Here is a 25,025-nt window from a genome sequence, read left to right on the forward strand (position 1 = left end):
AACCATGGTTTAATTTTGGCTCTTTGATTTTATAGGTGCTCTTTGCTGTGCTGTGGTAACCAGTGCAGTTGAGCAAATGTTCAGACTTCAGACTTCAGAATTCAGTCCAAGCAAATTGGCTTCAGACTTCAGTTCGTGAGGTACTTACCTGCTTAGCTCCACCGTTACCTTCCCCTCCCTTCCTACTGAAAGTCCGGCAAAATTTCCGCTCCGCTCGCCGGCAATTGGCTCCCCGAGCCTGCCAATTGCCACAGGGTCGGTGCAGTGGGTGCCATTAGCATCTTCTCTGTTAGACATGTATCCAATCCCCACATCAACCATGGTTTAATTTTGGCTCTTTGATTTTACATGTGCTCTTTGTTGTGCTGTGGTAACCTGTGCAGTTGAGCAACTGTTCAGAATTCAGAGTTCAGACAAAGCTAATTGGCTTCAGACTTCAGTTCGTGAGGTATTTACCTGCTTGGCTCCACCGTTACCTTCCCCTCCCTTCCTACTAAAAGTCCGGCTAATTTTCTGCTACGCTCGCCGGCAATCAGCTCCCCGAGCCTGCAAATTGCCACAGGGTTGGTGCAGTGGGTGCCATTAGCATCTTCTCTACACATGTATCCAATCTCCACATCAACCATGGTTTAATTTTGGCTCTTTGATTTTACAGGTGCTCTTTGCTGTGCTATGGTAACCAGTGTTGTTGAGCAACTGTTCAGACTTCAGACTTCAGAATTCAGACCAAGCAAATTGGCTTCAGACTTCAGTTCGTTAGGTATTTACCTGCTTGCCTCCACCGTTACCTCCCCTCCCTTCCTACTGAAAGTCCGTCAAATTTTCCGCTCCGCTCGCCGGCAATCGCCTCCCCGAGCCTTCCAACTGCCACAGGGTCGGTGCAGTGGGTGTAGGGGATCGTAGCAGAAATTTAAAATTTTCTACGCATCACCAAGATCAATCTATGGAGTAATCTAGCAACTAGGGGAAGGAGAGTGCATCTACATACCCTTGTAGATCGCTGAGCGGAAGCGTTCAAGAGAACGGGGTTGAAGGAGTCGTACTCGTCGTTATCCAAATCACCGGAGATCCTAGTGCCGAACCGACGGCACCTCCGCATTCAACACACGTACAGCCCGGTGACGTCTCCCACGCCTTGATCCAGTAAGGAGAGAGGGAGAGGTTGCGGAAGACTCCGTTCGGTAGCAGCACAACGGTGTGGTGGTGGTTGAGGAGCGTGGCAATCCTGCAGGGCTTCGCCAAGCACCGCGGGAGAGGAGGAGGACTTGGGAGAGGGGGAGGGCTGCGCCAGAACTTGGGTGCGGCTGCCCTCCCACCCCCCACATATATATAGGGGCAAGGGAGAGGGGGGCAGCCCCCTTAGATCCAATCTGAGGAGGGGGCGGCGGCCAGGGGGGTTGCCTTGCCCCCCAAGGCAAGGGGGCGCCCCCCTTTAGGGTTTCCCCCCAAACCCTAGGCGCATGGGCCCTAAGGGGGAAGGCGCCCAGCCTACTAAGGGGCTGGTCCCTCTCCACAAACAGCCCATAGGGCCCTCCGGGGCAGGTGGACCCTCCCGGTGAACCCCCGGAACCCCTTCGGTGGTCCCGGTACAATACCGGTAACCCCCGAATTATTCCGGTGACCGTATGATGACTTCCCATATATATATCTTTACCTCCGGACCGTTCCGGAACTCCTCGTGACATCCGAGAACTCATCCGGGACTCCGAACAACATTCGGTAACCACATACAAACTTCCTTTATAACCCTAGCGTCATCGAACCTGAAGTGTGTAGACCCTACGGGTTCGGGAACCATGCAGACATGACCGAGACAACTCTCTGGCCAATAACCAACAGCGGGATCTGGATATCCATCTTGGCTCCCACATGTTCCACGATGATCTCATCGGATGAACCACGATGTCGAGGATTCGATCAATCCCGTATTCAACTCCCTTTGTCTAGCGGTATTGTACTTGCCCGAGATTCGATCGTCGGTATGCTGATACCTTGTTCAATCTCGTTACCGGCAAGTCTCTTTACTCATTCCGTAACACATCATCCCGTGATCACCTCCTTGGTCACATTGTGCACATTATGATGATGTCCTACCGAGTGGGCCCAGAGATACCTCTCCGTCACACGGAGTGACAAATCCTAGTCTTAATTCGTGCCAACCCAACAGACACTTTCGGAGATACCCGTAGTGCACCTTTATAGCCACCCAGTTACGTTGTGACGTTTGGTACACCCAAAGCATTCCTACGGTATCCGGGAGTTGCACAATCTCATGGTCTAAGGAAATGATACTTGACATTAGAAAAGCTTTAGCATACGAACTACATGATCTTTGTGCTAGGCTTAGGATTGGGTCTTGTCCATCACATCATTCTCCTAATGATGTGATCCCGTTATGAACAACATCCAATGTCCATGGTCAGGAAACCGTAACCATCTATTGATCAACGAGCTAGTTAACTAGAGGCTTACTAGGGACATGGTGTTGTCTATGTATCCACACATGTATCTGAGTTTCCAATCAATACAATTCTAGCATGGATAATAAATGATTATCATGAACAAGGAAATATAATAATAATAACTAATTTATTATTGCCTCTAGGGCATATTTCCAACAGTCTCCCACTTGCACTAGAGTCAATAATCTAGTTTAGATCGCCATGTGATTAACACTCACAGGTCACATCCCCACGTGACCAACATCCAAAGAGTTTACTAGAATCAATAATCTAGTTCACATCACTATGTGATTAACACTCAATGAGTTCTGGGTTTGATCATGTTATGCTTGTGAGAGAGGTTGTAGTCAACGGGTCTGCAATATTCAGATCCCTATGTATTTCGCAAAACTTTATGTCATATCGTAGATGCCGCTACCACGTTCCACTTGGAGCTATTCCAAATTATTGCTCCATTATACGTATCCGGTATCTCTACTCAGAGCTATCCGGATAGGTGTTAAGCTTGCATCGACGTAACTCTTTACGTCAAACTCTTTATCACCTCCATAACCGAGAAACATTTCCTTATTCCTCTAAGGATAATTTTTGACCGCTATCTAGTGACCCACTCCCGGGTCACCTTTGTACCCTCTTGCCAGACATGTGGCAAGGCACACATCAGGTGCAGTACAAAGCATGACATACTCTATAGAGCCTATGGCTAAGGCATAGGGGACGACATTCATCCTTTCTCTTTCTTCTGCCGTGGTCGAGCTTTAAGTCTTAACTTCATACCTTACAACTCAGGCAAGAACTCCTTCTTTGACTGATCCATCTTGAACACCTTCAAGAGCATGTCAAGGTATGTGCTCATTTGAAAGTACTATTAAGCGTTTTGATATATCCTCATAGATCTTGATGCTCAATGTTCAAATAGCTTAATCCAGGTTTTCTATTGAAAAACACCTTTCAAATAACCCTATATGCTTTCCAGAAATTCTACATCATTTCCGATCAACAATATGTCAAGAACATATACTCATCAGAAATGCTATAGTGCTCCCACTCACTTCTTTAGAAATACAAGTTTCTCATAAACTTTGTATAAACCCAAAATCTTTGATCATCTCATAAAAGCGTATATTCCAACTCCGAGATGCTTACTCCAATCCTTAGAAGGATTGCTGGAGCTTTGCATACTTGTTAGCATCTTTCAGGATTGACAAAACCTTCTGGTTGTATCACATACAACCTTTCCTCGTCGAGGAACAATGTTTTGACACCCTATCTGCAAGATTTCATAAATTATGCAGTAACTACTAATATAATTTCAACAGACTCTTAGCATCGCTACGAGTGAAAAAGTCTCCTCGTAGTCAACTCCTTGAACTTGTCGGAAAAGATCTTAACGACAAGTCGAGCTTTCTTAATGGTGACACTTACCATCATTGTCCGTCTTCCTTTCAAAATCCATCTGTACCCAACAGCCTTACGACCATCAAGTATTTCTTCCAAAGTCCATACTTTGTTTTCGTACATGGATCCTCTCTCGGATTTTATGGCCTCGAGCCATTCGTCGGAATCCGGTCCCACCATCGCTTCTCCATAGCTCGTAGGTTCATTGTTGTCTAGCAACATGACTTCCAAGACAGGATTACGTACCACTCTGAAGCAGTACCTGTCCTTGTCGTCCTACGAGGTTTGGTAGTGACTTGATCCGAAGTTTCATGATCATTATCATCAACTTCCACTTCAATTGGTGTAGGTGCCACAGGAACAACTTCATGTGCCCTGCTACACACTAGTTGAAGTGATGGTTCAATAACCTTATCAAGTCTTCACCATCCTCCCACTCAATTCTTCCGAGAGAAACTTTTCCTCGAGAAAGGACCCGTTTCTAGAAACAATCTTTCGCTTCCGGATCTGAAATAGGAGGTATACCCAACTATTTTTGGGTGTCCTATGAAGATGTATTTATCCGCTTTGGGTTCGAGCTTATCAGGCTGAAACCTTTTTCACGTAAGCATCGCAGCCCCAAACTTCCAAGAAACGACAGCTTAGGTTTCTCTAAACCATAGTTCATACGGTGTCATTTCAACGAATTACGTGGTGCCCTATTTAAAGTGAATGTGGTTGTCTCTAATGCCTAACCCATGAACGATAGTGGTAATTTGATAAGAGACATCATGGTATGCACCATATCCAATAGGGTGCATCTATGATGTTCGGACACACCATCACACTATGGTGTTCCAGGCGATATTAGTTGTGAAACAATTTCCACAATGTCTTAATAGCGTACCAAAGCTCGTAACTCAGATACTCATCTCTATGATCATATCATAGACATTTTATCCTCTTGTCACGAGGATCTTTTAACTTCACTCTGAAATTACTTGAACCATTCAATAATTCAGACTTGTGTTCATCAAGTAAATACACTCAGTATCTACTCAAATCATGCGTGAAGTAAGAACATAACGATATCCACTGCATGCCTTAGCACTCATTGGACTGCACACATCAAAATGTATTACTTCCAACAAGTTGCTTTATTGTTCCATTTTACTAAAAACGAGGCTTTCAGTCATCTTGCCCATGTGGTACGATTTGCATGTCTCAAGTGATTCAAAATCAAGTGAGTCCAAACGGTCCATTTGCATGGAGTTTCTTCATGCATATACACCAATAGACATGGTTCGCATGTCTCAAACATTTTGAAACGAGTGAGTCCAAAGATCCATCAACATGGAGCTTCTTCATGCGTTTTATACCAATATGACTTACATGGCAGTGCCACAAGTAAGTGGTACTATCATTACTATCTTATATCTTTTGGCATGAAAATGTGTATCACTACGATCGAGATTCAATAAACCATTCTTTTACGTGCAAGACCATTAAAGGTATCATTCAAATAAATAGAGTAACCATTATTCTCCTTAAATGAGTAACCGTACTGCGATAGACATAATCCAATCATGTCTATGCTCAACGCAAACACCAAATAACAATTATTTAGGTTTAACACCAATCTTGATTGTAGAGGGTGTTGGGGAACATAGCAGAAATTCAAATTTTCCTACGTGTCACCAAGATCTATCTATGGAGAAACCAGCAACGAGGGGAAGGAGAGTGCATCTACATACCCTTGTAGATTGCTAAACGGAAGCGTTCAAGAGAACGGGGTTGAAGGAGTCGTACTCGTCGTGATCCAAATCACCGGAGATCCTAGTGCCGAACGGACGGCACCTCCGCGTTCAACACACGTACAGCCCGGTGACGTCTCCCATGCCTTGATCCAGCAGGGAGAGAGGGAGAGGTTGAGGAAGACTCCGTCCAACAGCAGCACAACGACGTGGTGGTGGTGGAGGAGCGTGGCAATCCCGGAGGGCTTCGCCAAGCACCGCGAGATATGAGGAGAAAGAGAGGTAGGGCTGCGCCAACAGGAGAAGTACTTTGTGTGTTTGGCTGCCCCTTTGCCTCCACTATATATAGGGGGAGAGGGGGGGCTGCGCCCCAACCTAGGGTTCCACCCCTAGGGGCGGCGGCCAGCCCTAGATCCCATCTAGGGGGCGGCCAAGGGGGGGAGGAGTGCCTCCCAAGTCAAGTGGAGGCCCTCCCCCTTAGGGTTTCCCCTCTCCCATGCGCATGGGCCTTGGGGGGGCTGGTGCCCCTGTCCCATTAAGGCTAGGGCACCCCCTTACAGCCCATGCTGCTGTATTGGACGTGGTGGAACATTTTCCGGACCTCCGGACCCCTCCGGAATCCTCTGGAACCTTCCGGAAGCTTCCCGGTACAATTGCGGAAAAACAGAACTTTTCCCGGAACCCGAACAACAACTTTCCATATATAAATCTTTACCTCCGGACCATTCCGGAACTCCTCATGACGTCTGGGATCTCATTCGGGACTCCGAACAACATTCAGTAACCACATACAAACTTTATAACCCTAGCGTCATCGAACCTTAAGTGTGAAGACCCTACGGGTTCGGGAACCATGCAGACATGACTGAGACGTTCTCCGGTCAATAACCAACAGCGGGATCTGGATACCCATGTTGGCTCCCACATGTTCCACGATGATCTCATCGGATGAACCACGATGTCAAGGACTCAATCAATCCCGTATAGAATTCCCTTTGTCTAGCGGTATTGTACTTGCCCGAGATTCGATCGTCGGTATCCCGATACCTTGTTCAATCTCGTTACCGGCAAGTCTCTTTACTCGTTCCGTAACACATCATCCCGTGATCAACTCCTTGGTCACATTGTGCACATTATGATGATGTCCTACCGAGTGGGCCCAGAGATACCTCTCCGTTTACACAGAGTGACAAATCCCAGTCTCGATTCGTGCCAACCCAACAGACACTTTCGGAGATACCTGTAGTGCACCTTTATAGCCACCCAGTTACATTGTGACGTTTGGTACACCCAAAACATTCCTACGGTATCCGGGAGTTGCACAATCTCATGGTCCAAGGAAACGATACTTGACATTAGAAAAGCTTTAGCATTCGAACTACACGATCTTTGTGCTAGGCTTAGGATTGGGTCTTGTCCATCACATCATTCTCCTAATGATGTGATCCCGTTATCAACGACACCCAATGTCCATGGTCAGGAAACCGTAACCATCTATTGATCAACGAGCTAGTCAACTAGAGGCCTACTAGGGACATGGTGTTGTCTATGTACCCACACATGTATCTGAGTTTCCTATCAATACAATTATAGCATGGATAATAAACGATTATCGTGAACTAGGAAATATAATAATAATAACTAATTTATTATTGCCTCTAGGGCATATTTCCAACAAAGGGAGCGTGTGATGCTTGATCACATCAACCTTGGAAACACTTCCAACACATATCGTCGGCTCACCTTTAGCTAGTCTTCGTTTATTCCGTAGCTTTTATTTCGGGCTACTAACACTTAGTACCCGAACCGGTATCTAATACCCTGGTGCTACTAGGAGTACTAGTAAAGTACACATTAACATAATGCATATCCAATATACTTCTATCGACCTTGCCAGCCTTCTCATCTACCAAGTATCTAGGGTAATTCTGCTCCAGTGGCTGTTCCCCTTATTACAGAAGCACTTAGTCTCGGGTTTGGGTTCAACCTGGGTTTCTTCACTAGAGCAGCAGCTGATTTGCCGTTTCGTGAAGTATCCCTTCTTGCCCTTGCCCTTCTTGAAACTAGTGGTTTCACCAACCATCAACAATTGATGCTCCTTCTTGATTTCTACTTTCGCGGTGTCAAACATCGTGAATATCTCAAGGATCATCATATCTATCCCTGATCTATTATAGTTCATCACGAAGCTCTAGTAGCTTGGTGGCAATGACTTTGGAGAAACATCACTATATCATCTGGAAGATCAACTCCCACTCGATTCAACTGATTGTTGTACATCCGAACTGTTATAGTTCATCCGATGAGTACAACATTCAGTTCAATCGAGTGGGAGTTGATCTTCCAGATGAGATAGTGATGTTTCTCCAAAGTCATTGCCACCAAGCTACTAGAGCATCGTGATGAACTATAACAGATCAGGGATAGATATGATGATCCTTGAGATATTCGCGATGTTTGACACCGCGAAAGTAGAAATCAAGAAGGAGAATCAATTGTTGATGGTTGGTGAAACCACTAGTTTCAAGAAGGGCAAGGGCAAGAAGGGATACTTCACGAAACGGCAAATCAGCTGCTGCTCTAGTGAAGAAACCCAAGGTTGAACCCAAACCCGAGACTAAGTGCTTCTGTAATAAGGGGAACAGCCGCTGGAGCAGAATTACCCTAGATACTTGGTAGATGAGAAGGCTGGCAAGGTCGATAGAAGTATATTGGATATGCATTATGTTAATGTGTACTTTACTAGTACTCCTAGTAGCACCAGGGTATTAGATACCGGTTCGGTTACTAAGTGTTAGTAGCCCGAAATAAAAGCTACGGAATAAACGGAGACTAGCTAAAGGTGAGCCGACGATATGTGTTGGAAGTGTTTCCAAGGTTGATGTGATCAAGCATCGCACGCTCCCTCTGTTGGAAATATGCCCTAGAGGCAATAATAAATTAGTTATTATTATTATATTTCCTTGTTCATGATAATCATTTATTATCCATGCTATAATTGTATTGGAAGGAAACTCAGATACATGTGTGGGTACATAGACAACACCATGTCCCTAGTAGGCCTCTAGTTGACTAGCTCGTTGATCAATAGATGGTTACGGTTTCCTGACCATGGACATTGGATGTCGTTGATAACGGGATCACATCATTAGGAGAATGATGTGATGGACAAGACCCAATCCTAAGCCTAGCACAAAGATCGTAGTTCGTATGCTAAAGCTTTTCTAATGTCAAGTATCATTTCCTTAGAACATGATATTGTGCAACTCCCGGATACCTTAGGAATGCTTTGGGTGTACCAAACATCACAACGTAACTGGGTGGCTATAAAGGTGCACTACAGGTATCTCCGAAACTGTCTGTTGGGTTGGCACGAATCGAGACTGGGATTTGTCACTCCGTGTAAACGGAGAGGTATCTCTGGGCCCAGTCGGTAGCACATCATCATAATGTGCACAATGTGACCAAGGGGTTGATCACGGGATGATGTGTTATGGAACGAGTAAAGAGACTTGCCGGTAACGAGATTGAACAAGGTATCGGGATACCGACGATCGAATCTCGGGCAAGTACAATACCGCTAGACAAAGGGAATTGTATACGAGATTGATTGAGTCCTTGACATCGTGGTTCATCCGATGAGATCATCGTGGAACATGTGGGAGCCAACATGGGTATCCAGATCCCGCTGTTGGTTATTGACCGGAGAACATCTCGGTCATGTCTAAATGGTTCCCGAACCCGTAGGGTCTACACACTTAAGGTTCGATGATGCTAGGGTTATAAAGGAAGTTTGTATGTGGTTACCAAATGTTGGTCGGAGTCCCGGATGAGATCCTGGATGTCACGAGGAGTTCCGGAATGGTCCGGAGGTAAAGATTTATATCTGGAAAGTTGTTGTTCGGGTTCAGGGAAAAGTTCGGTTTTTTCCAGTATTGTACCGGGAAGCTTCTGGAAGGTTCCGGAGGATTCCTGAGGGGTCCGGAGGTCCGGAAAATGTTCCACCACGTCCAATACAGCAGCATGGGCTGTAAGGGGGCGCCCTAGCCTTAATGCGCATGGGAGAGGGGAAATCCTAAGGGGGAGGGCCTCCACTTGACTTGGGAGGCACTCCACCCCCCCTTGGCCGCCCCCTAGATGGGATCTAGGGCTGGCCGCCGCCCCTAGGGGTGGAACCCTAGGTGGGGGCACAGCCCCCCCTCTCCCCCTATATATAGTGGAGGCAAAGGGGCAGCCCAACACAAGAAGTCCTTCTCCTATTGGCGCAGCCCTACCTCTCTTTCTCCTCGTATCTCACGGTGCTTGGCGAAGCCCTGCTGGATTGCCAGGCTCCTCCACCACCACCACGGCGTTGTGCTGCTGCTGGACAGAGTCTTCCTCAACCTCTCCCTCTCTCCTTGCTGGATCAAGTCATGGGAGACGTCACCGGGCTGTACGTGTGTTGAACGCGGAGGTGCCGTCTGGTCGGCACTAGGATCTCCGGTGATTTGGATCACGATGAGTACGACTTCTTCAACCCCGTTTTCTTGAACGCTTCCGCTTAGCGATCTACAAGGGTATGTAGATGCACTCTCCTTCCCCTCGTTGCTGGTTTCTCCATAGATAGATCTTGGTGACACGTCGGAAAATTTTGAATTTCTGCTACGTTCCCCAACAGTGGTATCAGAGCTAGGTCTATTGCGTAGATTCTTTGCACGAGTAGAACACAAAGTAGTTGTGGGCGTTGATTTTGTTCAATATGCTTACCGTTACTAGTCCAATCTTGTTTCGACGGTATTGTGGGATGAAGCGGCCCGGACCGACCTTACACGTACACTTACGTGAGACAGGTTCCACCGACTGACATGCACTTGGTGCATAAGGTGGCTAGCGGGTGCCAGTCTCTCCGACTTTAGTCGGAACGGATTCGATGAAAAGGATCCTTATGAAGGGTAAATAGCAATTGGCATATCACGTTGTGGTTTTGCGTAGGTAAGAAACATTCTTGCTAGAAACCCATAGCAGCCACGTAAAACATGCAAACAACAATTAGAGGACGTCTAACTTGTTTTTGCAGGGTATGCTATGTGATGTGATATGGCCAAGATGAATGTGATGAATGATATGTGATGTATGAGATTGATCATGTTATTGTAATAGGAATCACGACTTGCATGTCGATGAGTATGACAACCGGCAGGAGCCATAGGAGTTGTCTTTATTTATTGTATGACCTGCGTGTCATTGAACAAACTCCATGTAATTACTTTACTTTATTGCTACCCGGTAGCCATAGTAGTAGAAGTAATAAGTTGGCGAGACAACTTCATTGAGACACGATGATGGAGATCATGGTGTCATGTCGGTGACGATGATGATCATGGAGCCCCGAAGATGGAGATCAAAAGGAGCAAAATGATATTGGCCATATCATGTCACCATTTGATTGCATGTGATGTTTATCATGTTTATGCATCTTATTTGCTTAGAACGACGGTAGTAAATAAGATGATCCCTCATTAAAATTTCAAGAAAGTGTTCCCCTAACTGTGCACCGTTGCGAAAGTTCGTCGTTTCGAAGCACCACGTGATGATCGGGTGTGATAGATTCTTACGTTCACATACAACGGGTGTAAGCCAGATTTACACACGTGAAATACTTAGGTTAACTTGACGAGCCTAGCATGTACAGACATGGCCCCGGAACACAAGAGACCGAAAGGTCGAGCATGAGTCGTATGGTGGATACGATCAACATGAAGATGTTCACCGATGATGACTAGTCCGTCTCACGTGATGATCGGACACGACCTAGTTGACTCGGATCATGTAATCACTTAGATGACTGGAGGGATGTCTATCTGAGTGGGAGTTCATTAGATGAACTTAATTATCATGAACATAGTCAAAAGCCCTTTGCAAATTATGTCATAGCTCGCGCTTTAGTTCTACTGTTTAGATATGTTCCTAGAGAAAATATAGTTGAAAGTTGACAGTAGAAATTATGCGGTCATTAGAAAGCTTATGTCCTTAATGCACCGCTCGGTGTGCTGGACCTCGAACGTGGCCTGTGGATGTTGCGAACATCTGACACACACGTTTTGATGACTACGTGATAGTTCGGTAATGTTAAACGGCTTAGAATTGAGGCACCAAAAACGTTTTTGAAACATCGCGAAACATATGAGATGTTCTGAGGGCTGAAATTGGGATTTCAGGCTCGTTCCCACGTCAAGAGGTATGAGACCTCCAACGAGTTTTCTAGCCTACAAACTAAGGGAGAAGATCTCAATCGTTGAGCTTGTACTCAGATTGTCTGGTTACAACAATCACTTGAATCGAGTGGGAGTTAATCTTCCAAATGAGATAGTGATGTTTCTCCAAAGACATTGCCACCAAGCTACTAGAGCTTCGTGATGAACTATAACATATCAGGGATAGATATGATGATCCTTTAAGTGTTCGCGATGTTTGACACCGCGAAAGTAGAAGTCAAGTAGGAGCATCAATTGTTGATGGTTGGTAAAACCACTAGTTTCAAGAAGGGCAAGGGCAACAAGGGATACTTCATGAAACGGCAAAACAGTTGCTGCTCTAGTGAAGAAACCCAAGGTTGAACCCAAACCCCAGACTAAGTGCTTCTGTAATGAGAGGAACGGACACTGAAGCGGAACCACCCTAGATACTTGGTAGATTAGAAGGTTGGCAAGGTCGATAGAAGTATATTGGATATACATTATGTTAATGTGTACTTTACTAGTACACCTAGTAGCACCAGGGTATTAGATACCGGTTCGGTTGCTAAGTGTTAGTAACTCGAAATAAAAGCTACGGAATAAACGGAGACTAGCTAAAGGTGAGCTGACGATATGTGTTGGAAGTGTTTCCAAGGTTGATGTGATCAAGCATCGCACGCTCCCTCTACCATCGAGATTGGAGTTAAACCTAAAATTGTTATTTGGTGTTTGCGTTGAGCATAGACATGATTGGATTATGTCTATCGCAATATGGATATTCATTTAAGGAGAATAATGGTTACTCTATTTATTTGAATAAATACCTTCAATGGTCTTGCGCCTAAAAGAATGGTTTATTGAATCTCGATCATAGTGATACACATTTTCATGCCAAAAGATATAAGATAGTAATGATAGTACCACTTACTTGTGGCACTGCGATGTAAGTCATATTGGTGTAAAACGCATGAAGAAGCTCCATGTTGATGGATGTTTGGACTCACTCGTTTTTGAAAAGTTTGAGACATGTGAACCACGTCTATTGGTGTATACGCATGAAGAAACTCCATGGGGATGGATCGTTTGGACTTACTTGATTTTGAATCACTTGAGATATGCAAATCATACCACATGGGCAAGATGACTGAAAAGCCTCGGTTTCAGTAAGATGGAACAAGATAGCAACTTGTTTGAAGTAACACATTTTGATGTGTGCAGTCCAATGAGTGCTGAGGCATGCAGTGAATATCGTAATGTTCTTACTTCACGGGTGATTTAAGTAGATACTGAGTGTATTTACTTGATGAAACACAAGTCTAAATTGTTGAATGGTTCAAGTAATTTCAGAGTGAAGTTAAAAGATCATCGTGACAAGAGGATAAAATGTCTATGATATGATCATAGAGATGAGTATCTGAGTTACGAGCTTTGGCACGCTATTAAGACATTGTGGAAATTGTTTCACAATTAATACCGCCTGGAACACCATAGTGTGATGGTGTGTCCGAACATCATAGTTGCACCCTATTAGATATGGTGCGTACCATGATGTCTCTTATCGAATTACCACTATCGTTCATGGGTTAGGCATTAGAGACAACCACATTCACTTTAATAGGGCACCACGTAATTCCGTTGAGACGACACCGTTTGAACTATGGTTTGGAGAAACCTAAGTTGTCGTTTCTTAAAAGTTTGGGGCTGCGACGCTTATGTCAAAAAGTTTCATCGTGATAAGCTCGAACCCAAAATGGATAAATACATCTTCATAGGACACCCAAAACAGTTGGGTATACCTCCTATCTCAAGATCCGGAAGCAAAAGTAATTGTTTCCAGAAACGGGTCCTTTCTCGAGGAAAAGTTTCTCTCGAAAGAATTGAGTGGGAGGATGGTGGAGACTTGATGACGTTATTGAACCATCACTTCAACTAGTGTGCAGCAGGGCACAGGAAGTTGTTCCTGTGGCGCCTACACCAATTGAAGTAGAAGCTTATGATAGTGATCATGAAGTTTCGGATCAAGTCACTAACGTACCTCGTAGGGTGACAAGGATGCGTACTACTTCAGAGTGGTACAGTAATCCTGTCTTGAAGGTCATATTGCTAGATGAACCTACGAGCTATGGAGAAGCGATGGTGGGCCCATATTCCGACAAATGGTTAGAAGCCATGAAATCCGAGATAGGATCCATGTATCAGAACAAAGCATGGACTTTGGTGGACTTGCCCGATAAGCAAGCCATTGAGATAAATGGATCTTTAAGAAGAAGACGGACGTGGACGGTAATGTCACCGTCTATGAAGCTCGACTTGTGGCGAAGAGTTTTTCACAAGTTCAAGGAGTTGACTATGATGATATTTTCTCATCCGTAGCGATACTTAAGTCCGTCGGAATCATGTTAGCATTAGCTGCATTTATGAAATCTGGCAGATGGATGTCAAAACGAGTTTCCTTACCAGTCTTCGTAAGGAAAGGTTGTATGTGATACAATCAGAAAGCTTTTGTCGATCCTAAGGATGCTAAAAGGTATGCTGGCTCCAGCGATCCTTCTAAGGACTGGAGTAAGCATCTCGGAGTTGGAATGTGCACTTTGATGAGATGATCAAAGATTTTTGGTTTATACAAAGTTTATGAGAAACTTGTATTTCCAAAGAAGTGAGTGGGAGCACTATAGAATTTCTGATGAGTATATGTTGTTGACATATTGTTGATCAGAAATGATGTAGAATTTCTGGAAAGCATACAGGGTTATTTGAAAGGTGTTTTTCAATAGAAAACCTGGATTAAGCTACTTGAACATTGAGCATCAAGATCTATAAGGATAGATCAAAAACGCTTAATGGTACTTTCAAATGAGCACATACCTTGACATAATCTTGAAGGTGTTCAAGATGGATCAGTCAAAGAAGGAGTTCTTGCCTGAGTTGTAAGGTATGAAGTTAAGAGTTAAAGCTTGACCACGGCAGAAAAGAGAGAAAGGACGAAGGTCGTCCCCTATGCCTTAGACATAGGCTCTACAGTATGCTATGCTGTGTACCGCACCTGATGTGTGCCTTGCTACATATCTGGCAAGAGGGTACAAAGGTGATCAAGGAGTGGATAAAGAGTTCGATAAAGAGTTCGATGTAAAGAGTTGCGTCGATGCAAGCTTAACACCTATCCGGATAGCTCTGAGTAGAGATACCAGATACGTATAATGGAGCAACAATTTGGAATAGCTCCAAGTGGAACGTGGTAGCAGCATCTATGATATGACATAAAGTTTTGCGAAATACATAGGGATCTGAATATTGCAGACCAGTTGACTACAACCTCTCTCACAAGCATAAACATGATCAAACCCAGAACTCATTGAGTGTTAATCACATAGTGATGTGAACTAGATAATTGATTCTAGTAAACTCTTTGGATGTTGGTCACATGGCGATGTGACCTGTGAGTGTTAATCACATGGCGATGTGAACTAGATTATTGACTCTAGTGCAAGTGGGAGACTGTTGGAAATATGCCCTAGAGGCAATAATAAATTAGTTATTATTATATTTCCTTGTTCATGATAATCATTTATTATCCATGCTATAATTGTATTGAAAGGAAACTCAGATACATGTGTGCGTACATAGACAACACCATGTCCCTAGTAAGCCTCTAGTTGACTAGCTCGTTGATCAATAGATGGTTACGGTTTCCTCACCATGGACATTGGATGTCGTTGATAACGGGATCACATCATTAGGAGAATGATGTGATGGACAAGACCCAATCCTAAGCCTAGCACAAAGATCATAGTTCATATGCTAAAGCTTTTCTAATGTCAAGTATCATTTCCTTAGACCATGAGATTGTGCAACTCCCGGATACCGTAGGAATGCTTTGGGTGTACCAAACGTCACAACGTAACTGGGTGGCTATAAAGGTGCACTACAGGTATCTCCTAAAGTGTCTGTTGGGTTGGCACGAATCGAGACTGGGATTTGTCACTCCGTGTAAACGGAGAGGTATCTCTGGGCCCACTCGGTAGGACATCATCATAATGTGCACAATGTGACCAAGGGGTTGATCATGGGATGATGTGTTACGGAACGAGTAAAGAGACTTGCCGGTAATGAGATTGAACAAGGTATCGGGATACCGACGATCGAATCTCGGGCAAGTACAATACCGCTAGACAAAGGGAATTGTATACGGGATTGAGTGAGTCCTTGACATCGTGGTTCATCCGATGAGATCATCGTGGAACATGTGGGAGCCAACATGGGTATCCAGATCCCGCTGTTGGTTATTGACCGGAGAACATCTCGGTCATGTCTGCATGGTTCCTGAACCCGTAGGGTCTACACACTTAAGGTTCGATGACGCTAGGGTTATAAAGAAAGTTTGTATGTGGTTACCGAATGTTGTTCGGAGTCCCGGATGAGATCCTGGACGTCACGAGGAGTTCCGGAGGTAAAGATTTATATATGGAAAGTTGTTGTTCGGGTTTCGGGAAAAGTTCGGTTTTTTCCGGTATTGTACCGGGAAGCTTCCGGAAGGTTCCGGAGGATTCCGGTGTTGGGTTTCGTAGTAATTTCAAAAAATTTCCTACGCACACGCAAGATCATGTGATGCATAGCAACGAGGGGAGAGTATTGTCTACGTACCCAACGCAGACCGACTGCGGAAGCGCTGACACGACGTAGAGGAAGTAGTCGTACGTCTTCTCGATCCAACCGATCAAGCACCGAAACTACGGCACCTCCGAGTTCGAGCTCACGTTCAGCTCGATGACGATCCCCGGACTCCGATCCAGCAAAGTGTCGGGGAAGAGTTTCATCAGCACGACGGCGTGGTGACGATCTTGATGAACTACAGCAGCAGGGCTTCGCCTAAACTCCGCTACAGTATTATCGAGGAATATGGTGGCAGGGGGCACCGCACACGGCTAAGGAATAGATCACGTGGATCAACTTGTGTCAACTTGTGTGTTTAGAGGTGCCCCTGCCTCCGTATATAAAGGAGGAGAGGAGGGGAGGCTGGCCGGCCAAGGGGGGGAGGCGCAGGAGAGTCCTACTCCCTCTGGGAGTAGGATTCCCCCTCCAATCCTAGTCCAACTAGGATTCCTCGGAGGGGAAAAGAGGAGGAGGGGGCCGGCCACCTCTCCTAGTCCTAATAGGACTAGGGGAAGGGGGGCGCGCAGCCCATCTAGGGCAGCCCCTTCTCTTTTCCACTAAGGCCCACTATGGCCCAAATAGCTCCCGGGGGGTTCCGGTAACCCTCCCGGTATTCCGGTAAAATCCCGGTTTCACCCGGAACACTTCCGATATCCAAATATAGGCTTCCAATATATCAATCTTTACGTCTCGACCATTTCGAGACTCCTCGTCATGTCCGTGATCACATCCGGGACTCCGAACAACCTTCGGTACATCAAAATGCATAAACTCATAATATAACTGTCATCGTAACCTTAAGCGTGCGGACCCTACGGGTTCGAGAACAATGTAGACATGACCGAGACACGTCTCTGGTCAATAACCAATAGCGGGACCTGGATGCCCATATTGGCTCCTACATATTCTACGAAGATCTTTATCGGTCAGACCGCATAACAACATACGTTGTTCCCTTTGTCATCGGTATGTTACTTGCCCGAGATTCGATCGTCGGTATCCAATACCTAGTTCAATCTCGTTACCGGCAAGTCTCTTTACTCGTTCCGTAATACATCATCTCACAACTAACATATTAGTTGTAATGCTTGCAAGGCTTATGTGATGTGTATTACCGAGAGGGCCCAGAGATACCTCTCCGACAATCGGAGTGACAAATCCTAATCTCGAAATACGCCAACCCAACATCGACCATTGGAGACACCTATAGTACTCCTTTATAATCACCCAGTTACGTTGTGAAGTTTGGTAGTACCCAAAGTGTTCCTCCGGTAAACGGGAGTTGCATAATCTCATAGTCATAGGAACATGTATAAGTCATGAAGAAAGCAATAGCAACATACTAAACGATCGGGTGCTAAGCTAATGGAATGGGTCATGTCAATCAGATCATTCTGCTAATGATGTGACCTCGTTAATCAAATAACAACTCATTGTTCATGGTTAGGAAACATAACCATCTTTGATTAACGAGCTAGTTAAGTAGAGGCATACTAGTGACACTTTGTTTGTCTATGTATTCACACATGTATTATGTTTCCGGCAAATACACTTCTAGCATGAATAATAAACATTTATCATGATTATAAGGAAATAAATAATAACTTTATTATTGCCTCTAGGGCATATTTCCTTCAGTCTCCCACTTGCACTAGAGTCAATAATCTAGATTACACTGTAATGATTCTAACACCCATGGAGCCTTGGTGCTGATCATGTTTTGCTCGTGGAAGAGGTTTAGTCAATGGGTCTGCAACATTCAGATCCGTATGTATCTTGCAAATCTCTATGTCTCCCACCTGGACTAGATCCCGGATGGAGTTGAAGCGTCTCTTGATGTGTTTGGTCCTTTTGTGAAATCTGGATTCCTTTGCCAAGGCAATTGCACCAGTATTGTCACAAAAGATTTTCATTAGACCCGATGCACTAGGTATGACACCTAGATCGGATATGAACTCCTTCATCCAGACTCCATCATTTTCTGCTTCCGAAGCAGCTATGTATTCCGCTTCACATGTAGATCCCGCTACAACGCTTTGTTTAGAACTGCACCAACTGACAGCTCCACCGTTTAATGTAAACACGTATCCGGTTTGCGATTTAGAATCGTCCGGATCAGTGTCAAAGCTTGCATCAACGTAATCTTTTACGGTGAGCTCTTTGTCACCTCCATAGACGAGAAACATATCCTTAGTCCTTTTCAGGTATTTCAGGATGTTCTTGACCGCTGTCCAGTGATCCACTCCTGGATTACTTTGGTACCTCCCTGCTAAACTTATAGCAAGGCACACATCAGGTCTGGTACACAGCATTGCATACATGATAGAGCCTATGGCTGATGCATAGGGAACATCTTTCATATTCTCTCTATCTTCTGCAGTGGTCGGGCATTGAGTCTTACTCAATTTCACACCTTGTAATACAGGCAAGAATCCTTTCTTTGCTTGATCCATTTTGAATTTCTTCAAAATTTTGTCAAGGTATGTGCTTTGTGAAAGTCCAATTAAGCGTCTTGATCTATCTCTATAGATCTTAATGCCTAATATGTAAGCAGCTTAACCGAGGTCTTTCATTGAAAAACTTTTATTCAAGTATCCCTTTATGATATCCAGAAATTCTATATCATTTCCAATTAGTAATATGTCATCCACATATAATATCAGAAATGCTACTGAGCTCCCACTCACTTTCTTGTAAATACAGGCTTCTCCGAAAGTCTGTATAAAACCAAATGCTTTGATCACACTATCAAAACGTTTATTCCAACTCCGAGATGCTTGCACCAGTCCATAAATGGATCGCTGGAGCTTGCACACTTTGTTAGCTCCCTTTGGATCGACAAAACCTTCTGGTTGCATCATATACAATTCTTCTTCCAGAAATCCATTCAGGAATGCAGTTTTGACATCCATCTGCCAAATTTCATAATCATAAAATGCGGCAATTGCTAACATGATTCGGACGGACTTAAGCATCGCTACGGGTGAGAAGGTCTCATCGTAGTCAATCCCTTGAACTTGCCGAAAACCTTTTGCGACAAGTCGAGCTTTGTAGACAGTAACATTACCATCAGCGCCAGTCTTCTTCTTGAAGATCCATTTATTCTCAATTGCTTGCCGATCATCGGGCAAGTCAACCAAAGTCCATACTTTGTTCTCATACATGGATCCCATCCCAGATTTCATGGCTTCAAGCCACTTTGCGGAATCTGGGCTCACCATCGCTTCTTCATAGTTCGTAGGTTCATCATGATCTAGTAGCATGACCTCCAGAACAGGATTACCGTACCACTCTAGTGCGGATCTTACTCTGGTTGATCTACGAGGTTCAGTAGTATCTTGATCTGAAGTTTCATGATCATTATCATTGGCTTCCTCACTAACTGGTGTAGGTGTCACTGAAACAGTTTTCTGTGATGAACTACTTTCCAGTAAAGGAGCAGGTACAGTTACCTCGTCAAGTTCTACTTTCCTCCCACTCACTTCTTTCGAGAGAAACTCCTTCTCTAGAAATGATCCATTCTTAGCAACGAATGTCTTGCCTTCGGATCTGTGATAGAAGGTGTACCCAACAGTTTCCTTTGGGTATCCTATGAAGACACATTTCTCCGATTTGGGTTCGAGCTTATCAGGTTGAAGCTTTTTCACATAAGCATCGCAGCCCCAAACTTTAAGAAACGACAACTTTGGTTTCTTGCCAAACCACAGTTCATAAGGCGTCGTCTCAACGGATTTTGATGGTGCCCTATTTAACGTGAATGCGGCCGTCTCTAAAGCATATCCCCAAAATGATAGCGGTAAATCAGTAAGAGACATCATAGATCGCACCATATCTAGTAAAGTACGATTACGACGTTCGGACACACCATTACGCTGTGGTGCTCCGGGTGGCGTGAGTTGCGAAACTATTCCACAGTTTTTCAAATGTACACCAAACTCGTAACTCAAATATTCTCCTCCACGATCAGATCGTAGAAACTTTATTTTCTTGTTACGATGATTTTCAACTTCACTCTGAAATTCTTTGAACTTTTCAAATGTTTCAGACTTATGTTTTATTAAGTAGATATACCCATATCTGCTTAAATCATCTGTGAAGGTGAGAAAATAACGATATCCGCCACGAGCCTCAATATTCATCGGGCCACATACATCGGTATGTATGATTTCCAACAAATCTGTTGCTCTCTCCATAGTACCGGAGAACGGTGTTTTAGTCATCTTGCCCATGAGGCACGGTTCGCAAGTACCAAGTGATTCATAATCAAGTGGTTCCAAAAGTCCATCAGCATGGAGTTTCTTCATGCGCTTTATACCGATATGACCTAAACGATAGTGCCACAAATAAGTTGCACTTTCATTATCAACTCTGCATCTTTTGGCTTCAACATTATGAATATGTGTATTACTACTATCGAGATTCAATAAGAATAGACCACTCTTCAAGGGTGCATGACCATAAAAGATATTACTCATATAAATAGAACAACCATTATTCTTTGATTTAAATGAATAACCGTCTCGCATTAAACAAGATCCAAATATAATGTTCATGCTCAACGCTGGCACCAAATAACAATTACTTAGGTCTAATATTAATCCCGAAGGTAGATGTAGAGGTAGCGTGCCGACTGCGATCACATCGACTTTGGAACCGTTTCCCGCGCGCATCGTCACCTCGTCCTTTGCCAGTGCCCGCTTATTCCGTAGTCCCTGTTTCGAGTTGCAAATATTAGCAACAGAACCATTATCAAATACCCAGGTGCTACTGCGAGCTCTAGTAAGGTACACATCAATAACATGTATATCACATATACCTTTGTTCACCTTGCCATCCTTCTTATCCGCCAAATACTTGGGACAGTTCCGCTTCCAGTGACCAGTCTGCTTGCAGTAGAAGCACTCAGTTTCAGGCTTAGGTCCAGACTTGGGTTTCTTCTCTTGAGCAGCAACTGGCTTGCTGTTCTTCTTGAAGTTCCCTTTCTTCTTTCCTTTGCCCTTTTTCTTGAAACTAGTGGTTTTGTTAACCATCAACACTTGATGCTCCTTTTTGATTTCTACCTCCGCAGCTTTCAGCATTGCGAAGAGCTCGGGAATAGTCTTGTTCATCCCTTGCATATTATAGTTCATCACGAAGCTCTTGTAGCTTGGTGGCAGTGATTGGAGAATTCTGTCAATGACGCAATCATCCGGAAGATTAACTCCCAATTGAATCAAGTGATTATTATACCTAGACATTTTGAGTATGTGCTCACTGACAGAACTATTCTCCTCCATCTTGCAGCTATAGAACTTATTGGAGACTTCATATCTCTCAATTCGGGCATTTGCTTGAAATATTAACTTCAACTCCTGGAACATCTCATATGCTCCATGACGTTCAAAACGTCGTTGAAGTCCCGATTCTAAGCCGTAAAGCATGGCACACTGAACTATCGAGTAGTCATCAGCTTTGCTCTGCCAGACGTTCATAACATCTGGTGTTGCTCCAGCAGCAGGCCTGGCACCCAGCGGTGCTTCCAGGACGTAATTTTTCTGTGCAGCAATGAGGATAATCCTCAAGTTACGGACCCAGTCCGTGTAATTGCTACCATCATTTTTCAACTTTGCTTTCTCAAGGAACGCATTAAAATTCAACGGAACAACAGCACGAGCCATCTATCTACAATCAACATAAACAAGCAAGATACTATCAGGTACTAAGTTCATGATAAATTTAAGTTCAATTAATCATATTATTTAAGAACTCCCACTTAGATAGACATCCCTCTAATCCTCTAAGTGATTACGTGATCCAAATCAACTAAACCATGACCGATCATCACGTGAGATGGAGTAGTTTTCAATGGTGAACATTGTTATGTTGATCATATCTACTATATGATTCACGCTCGACCTTTCGGTCTCCGTGTTCCGAGGCCATATCTGCATATGCTAGGCTCGTCAAGTCTAACCTGAGTATTCTGCGTGTGCAAAAACTGGCTTGCACCCGTTGTAGATGGACGTAGAGCTTATCACACCCGATCATCACGTGGTGTCTGGGCACGACGAACTTTGGCAACGGTGCATACTCAGGGAGAACACTTCTTGATAATTTAGTGAGAGATCATCTTATAATGCTACCGTCAATCAAAGCAAGATAAGATGCATAAAAAGATAAACATCACATGCAATCAATATAAGTGATATGATATGTTCATCATCATCTTGTGCTTGTGATCTCCATCTCCGAAGCACCGTCATGATCACCATCGACACCGGCGCGACACCTTGATCTCCATCGTAGCATCGTTGTCATCTCGCCAATCTTATGCTTCCACGACTATCACTACCGTTTAGTAATGAAGTAAAGCATTACATCGCGATTGCATTGCATACAATAAAGCGACAACCATATGGCTCCTGCCAGTTGCCGATAACTTGGTTACAAAACATGATCATCTCATACAATAAAATTCAGCATCATGCCTTGACCATATCACATCACAACATGCCCTGCAAAAACAAGTTAGACGTCCTCTACTTTGTTGTTGCATGTTTTACGTGGCTGCCACGGGCTTAAGTAAGAACCAATCTCACCTACGCATCAAAACCACAACGATAGTTTGTCAAATAGACTCCGTTTTAACCTTCGCAAGGACCGGGCGTAGCCATACTTGGTTCAACTAAAGTTGGAGAGACAGTCGCCCGCAAGCCATCTCTGTGCAAAGCACGTCGAGGGAACCGGTCTCGCGTAAGCGTACGCGTAAGGTTGGTCCGGGTCGTCTCGTCCAACAATACCGCCGAACCAAAGTATGACATGCTGGTAGGCAGTATGACTTGTATCGTCCACAACTCACTTGTGTTCTACTCGTGCATATAACATCAACATAAATAACCTAGGCTCGGATGCCACTGTTGGGTTTCGTAGTAATTTCAAAAAATTTCCTACGCACACGCAAGATCATGTGATGCATAGCAACGAGGGGAGAGTATTGTCTACGTACCCAACGCAGACCGACTGCGGAAGCGATGACACGACGTAGAGGAAGTAGTCGTACGTCTTCTCGATCCAACCGATCAAGCACCGAAACTACGGCACCTCCGACTTCGAGCTCACGTTCAGCTCGATGACGATCCCCGGACTCTGATCCAGCAAAGTGTCGGGGAAGAGTTTCGTCAGCACGACGGCGTGGTGACGATCTTGATGAACTACAGCAGCAGGGCTTCGCCTAAACTCCGCTACAGTATTATCGAGGAATATGGTGGCAGGGGGCACCGCACACGGCTAAGGAATAGATCACGTGGATCAACTTGTGTCAACTTGTGTGTTTAGAGGTGCCCCTGCCTCCATATATAAAGGAGGAGAGGAGGGGAGGCTGGCCGGCCAAGGGGGGGAGGCGCAGGAGAGTCCTACTCCCTCTGGGAGTAGGATTCCCCCTCCAATCCTAGTCCAACTAGGATTCCTCGGAGGGGAAAAGAGGAGGAGGGGGCCGGCCACCTCTCCTAGTCCTAATAGGACTAGGGGAAGGGGGGGGGCGCAGCCCATCTAGGGAAGCCCCTTCTCTTTTCCACTAAGGCCCACTATGGCCCAAATAGCTCCCGGGGGGTTCCGGTAACCCTCCCGGTATTCCGGTAAAATCCCGATTTCACCCGGAACACTTCCGATATCCAAATATAGGCTTCCAATATATCAATCTTTACGTCTCGACCATTTCGAGACTCCCCGTCATGTCCGTGATCACATCCGGGACTCCGAACAACCTTCGGTACATCAAAATGCATAAACTCATAATATAACTGTCATCGTAACCTTAAGCGTGCGGACCCTACGGGTTCGAGAACAATGTAGACATGACCGAGACACGTCTCTGGTCAATAACCAATAGTGGGACCTGGATGCCCGTATTGGCTCCTACATATTCTACGAAGATCTTTATCGGTCAGACCGCATAACAACATACGTTGTTCCCTTTGTCATCGATATGTTACTTGCCCGAGATTCGATCGTCGGTATCCAATACCTAGTTCAATCTCGTTACCGGCAAGTCTCTTTACTCGTTCCGTAATACATCATCTCACAACTAACATATTAGTTGTAATGCTTGCAAGGCTTATGTGATGTGTATTACCGAGAGGGCCCAGAGATACCTCTCCGACAATCGGAGTGACAAATCCTAATCTCGAAATACGCCAACCCAACATCGACCATTGGAGACACCTGTAGTACTCCTTTATAATCACCCAGTTACGTTGTGACGTTTGGTAGTACCCAAAGTGTTCCTCCGGTAAACGGGAGTAGCATAATCTCATAGTCATAGGAACATGTATAAGTCATGAAGAAAGCAATAGCAACATACTAAACGATCGGGTGCTAAGCTAATGGAATGGGTCATGTCAATCAGATCATTCTGCTAATGATGTGACCTCGTTAATCAAATAACAACTCATTGTTCATGGTTAGGAAACATAACCATCTTTGATTAACGAGCTAGTTAAGTAGAGGCATACTAGTGACACTTTGTTTGTCTATGTATTCACACATGTATTATGTTTCCGGTAAATACACTTCTAGCATGAATAATAAAC

At 44.6% G+C, this 25,025-nt stretch overlaps 1 long non-coding RNA gene across 1 annotated transcript in view; it reads left to right on the forward strand.

Annotated features, from left to right (window-relative positions):
- LOC119342173 overlaps positions 1–25,025 on the forward strand; it is a 54,553-nt gene that overhangs the window by 1,070 nt on the left and 28,458 nt on the right. Inside the window, exons 3-5 of the long non-coding RNA XR_005165422.1 lie at positions 36–140; positions 384–448; positions 656–760. This is a non-coding gene — a long non-coding RNA (uncharacterized LOC119342173). The remainder of the gene's footprint in view (positions 1–35; positions 141–383; positions 449–655; positions 761–25,025) is intronic.

Source organism: Triticum dicoccoides, chromosome 7B (genome assembly GCF_002162155.2).
Source record: "Triticum dicoccoides isolate Atlit2015 ecotype Zavitan chromosome 7B, WEW_v2.0, whole genome shotgun sequence".
Lineage (NCBI taxonomy): Eukaryota > Viridiplantae > Streptophyta > Magnoliopsida > Poales > Poaceae > Triticum > Triticum dicoccoides.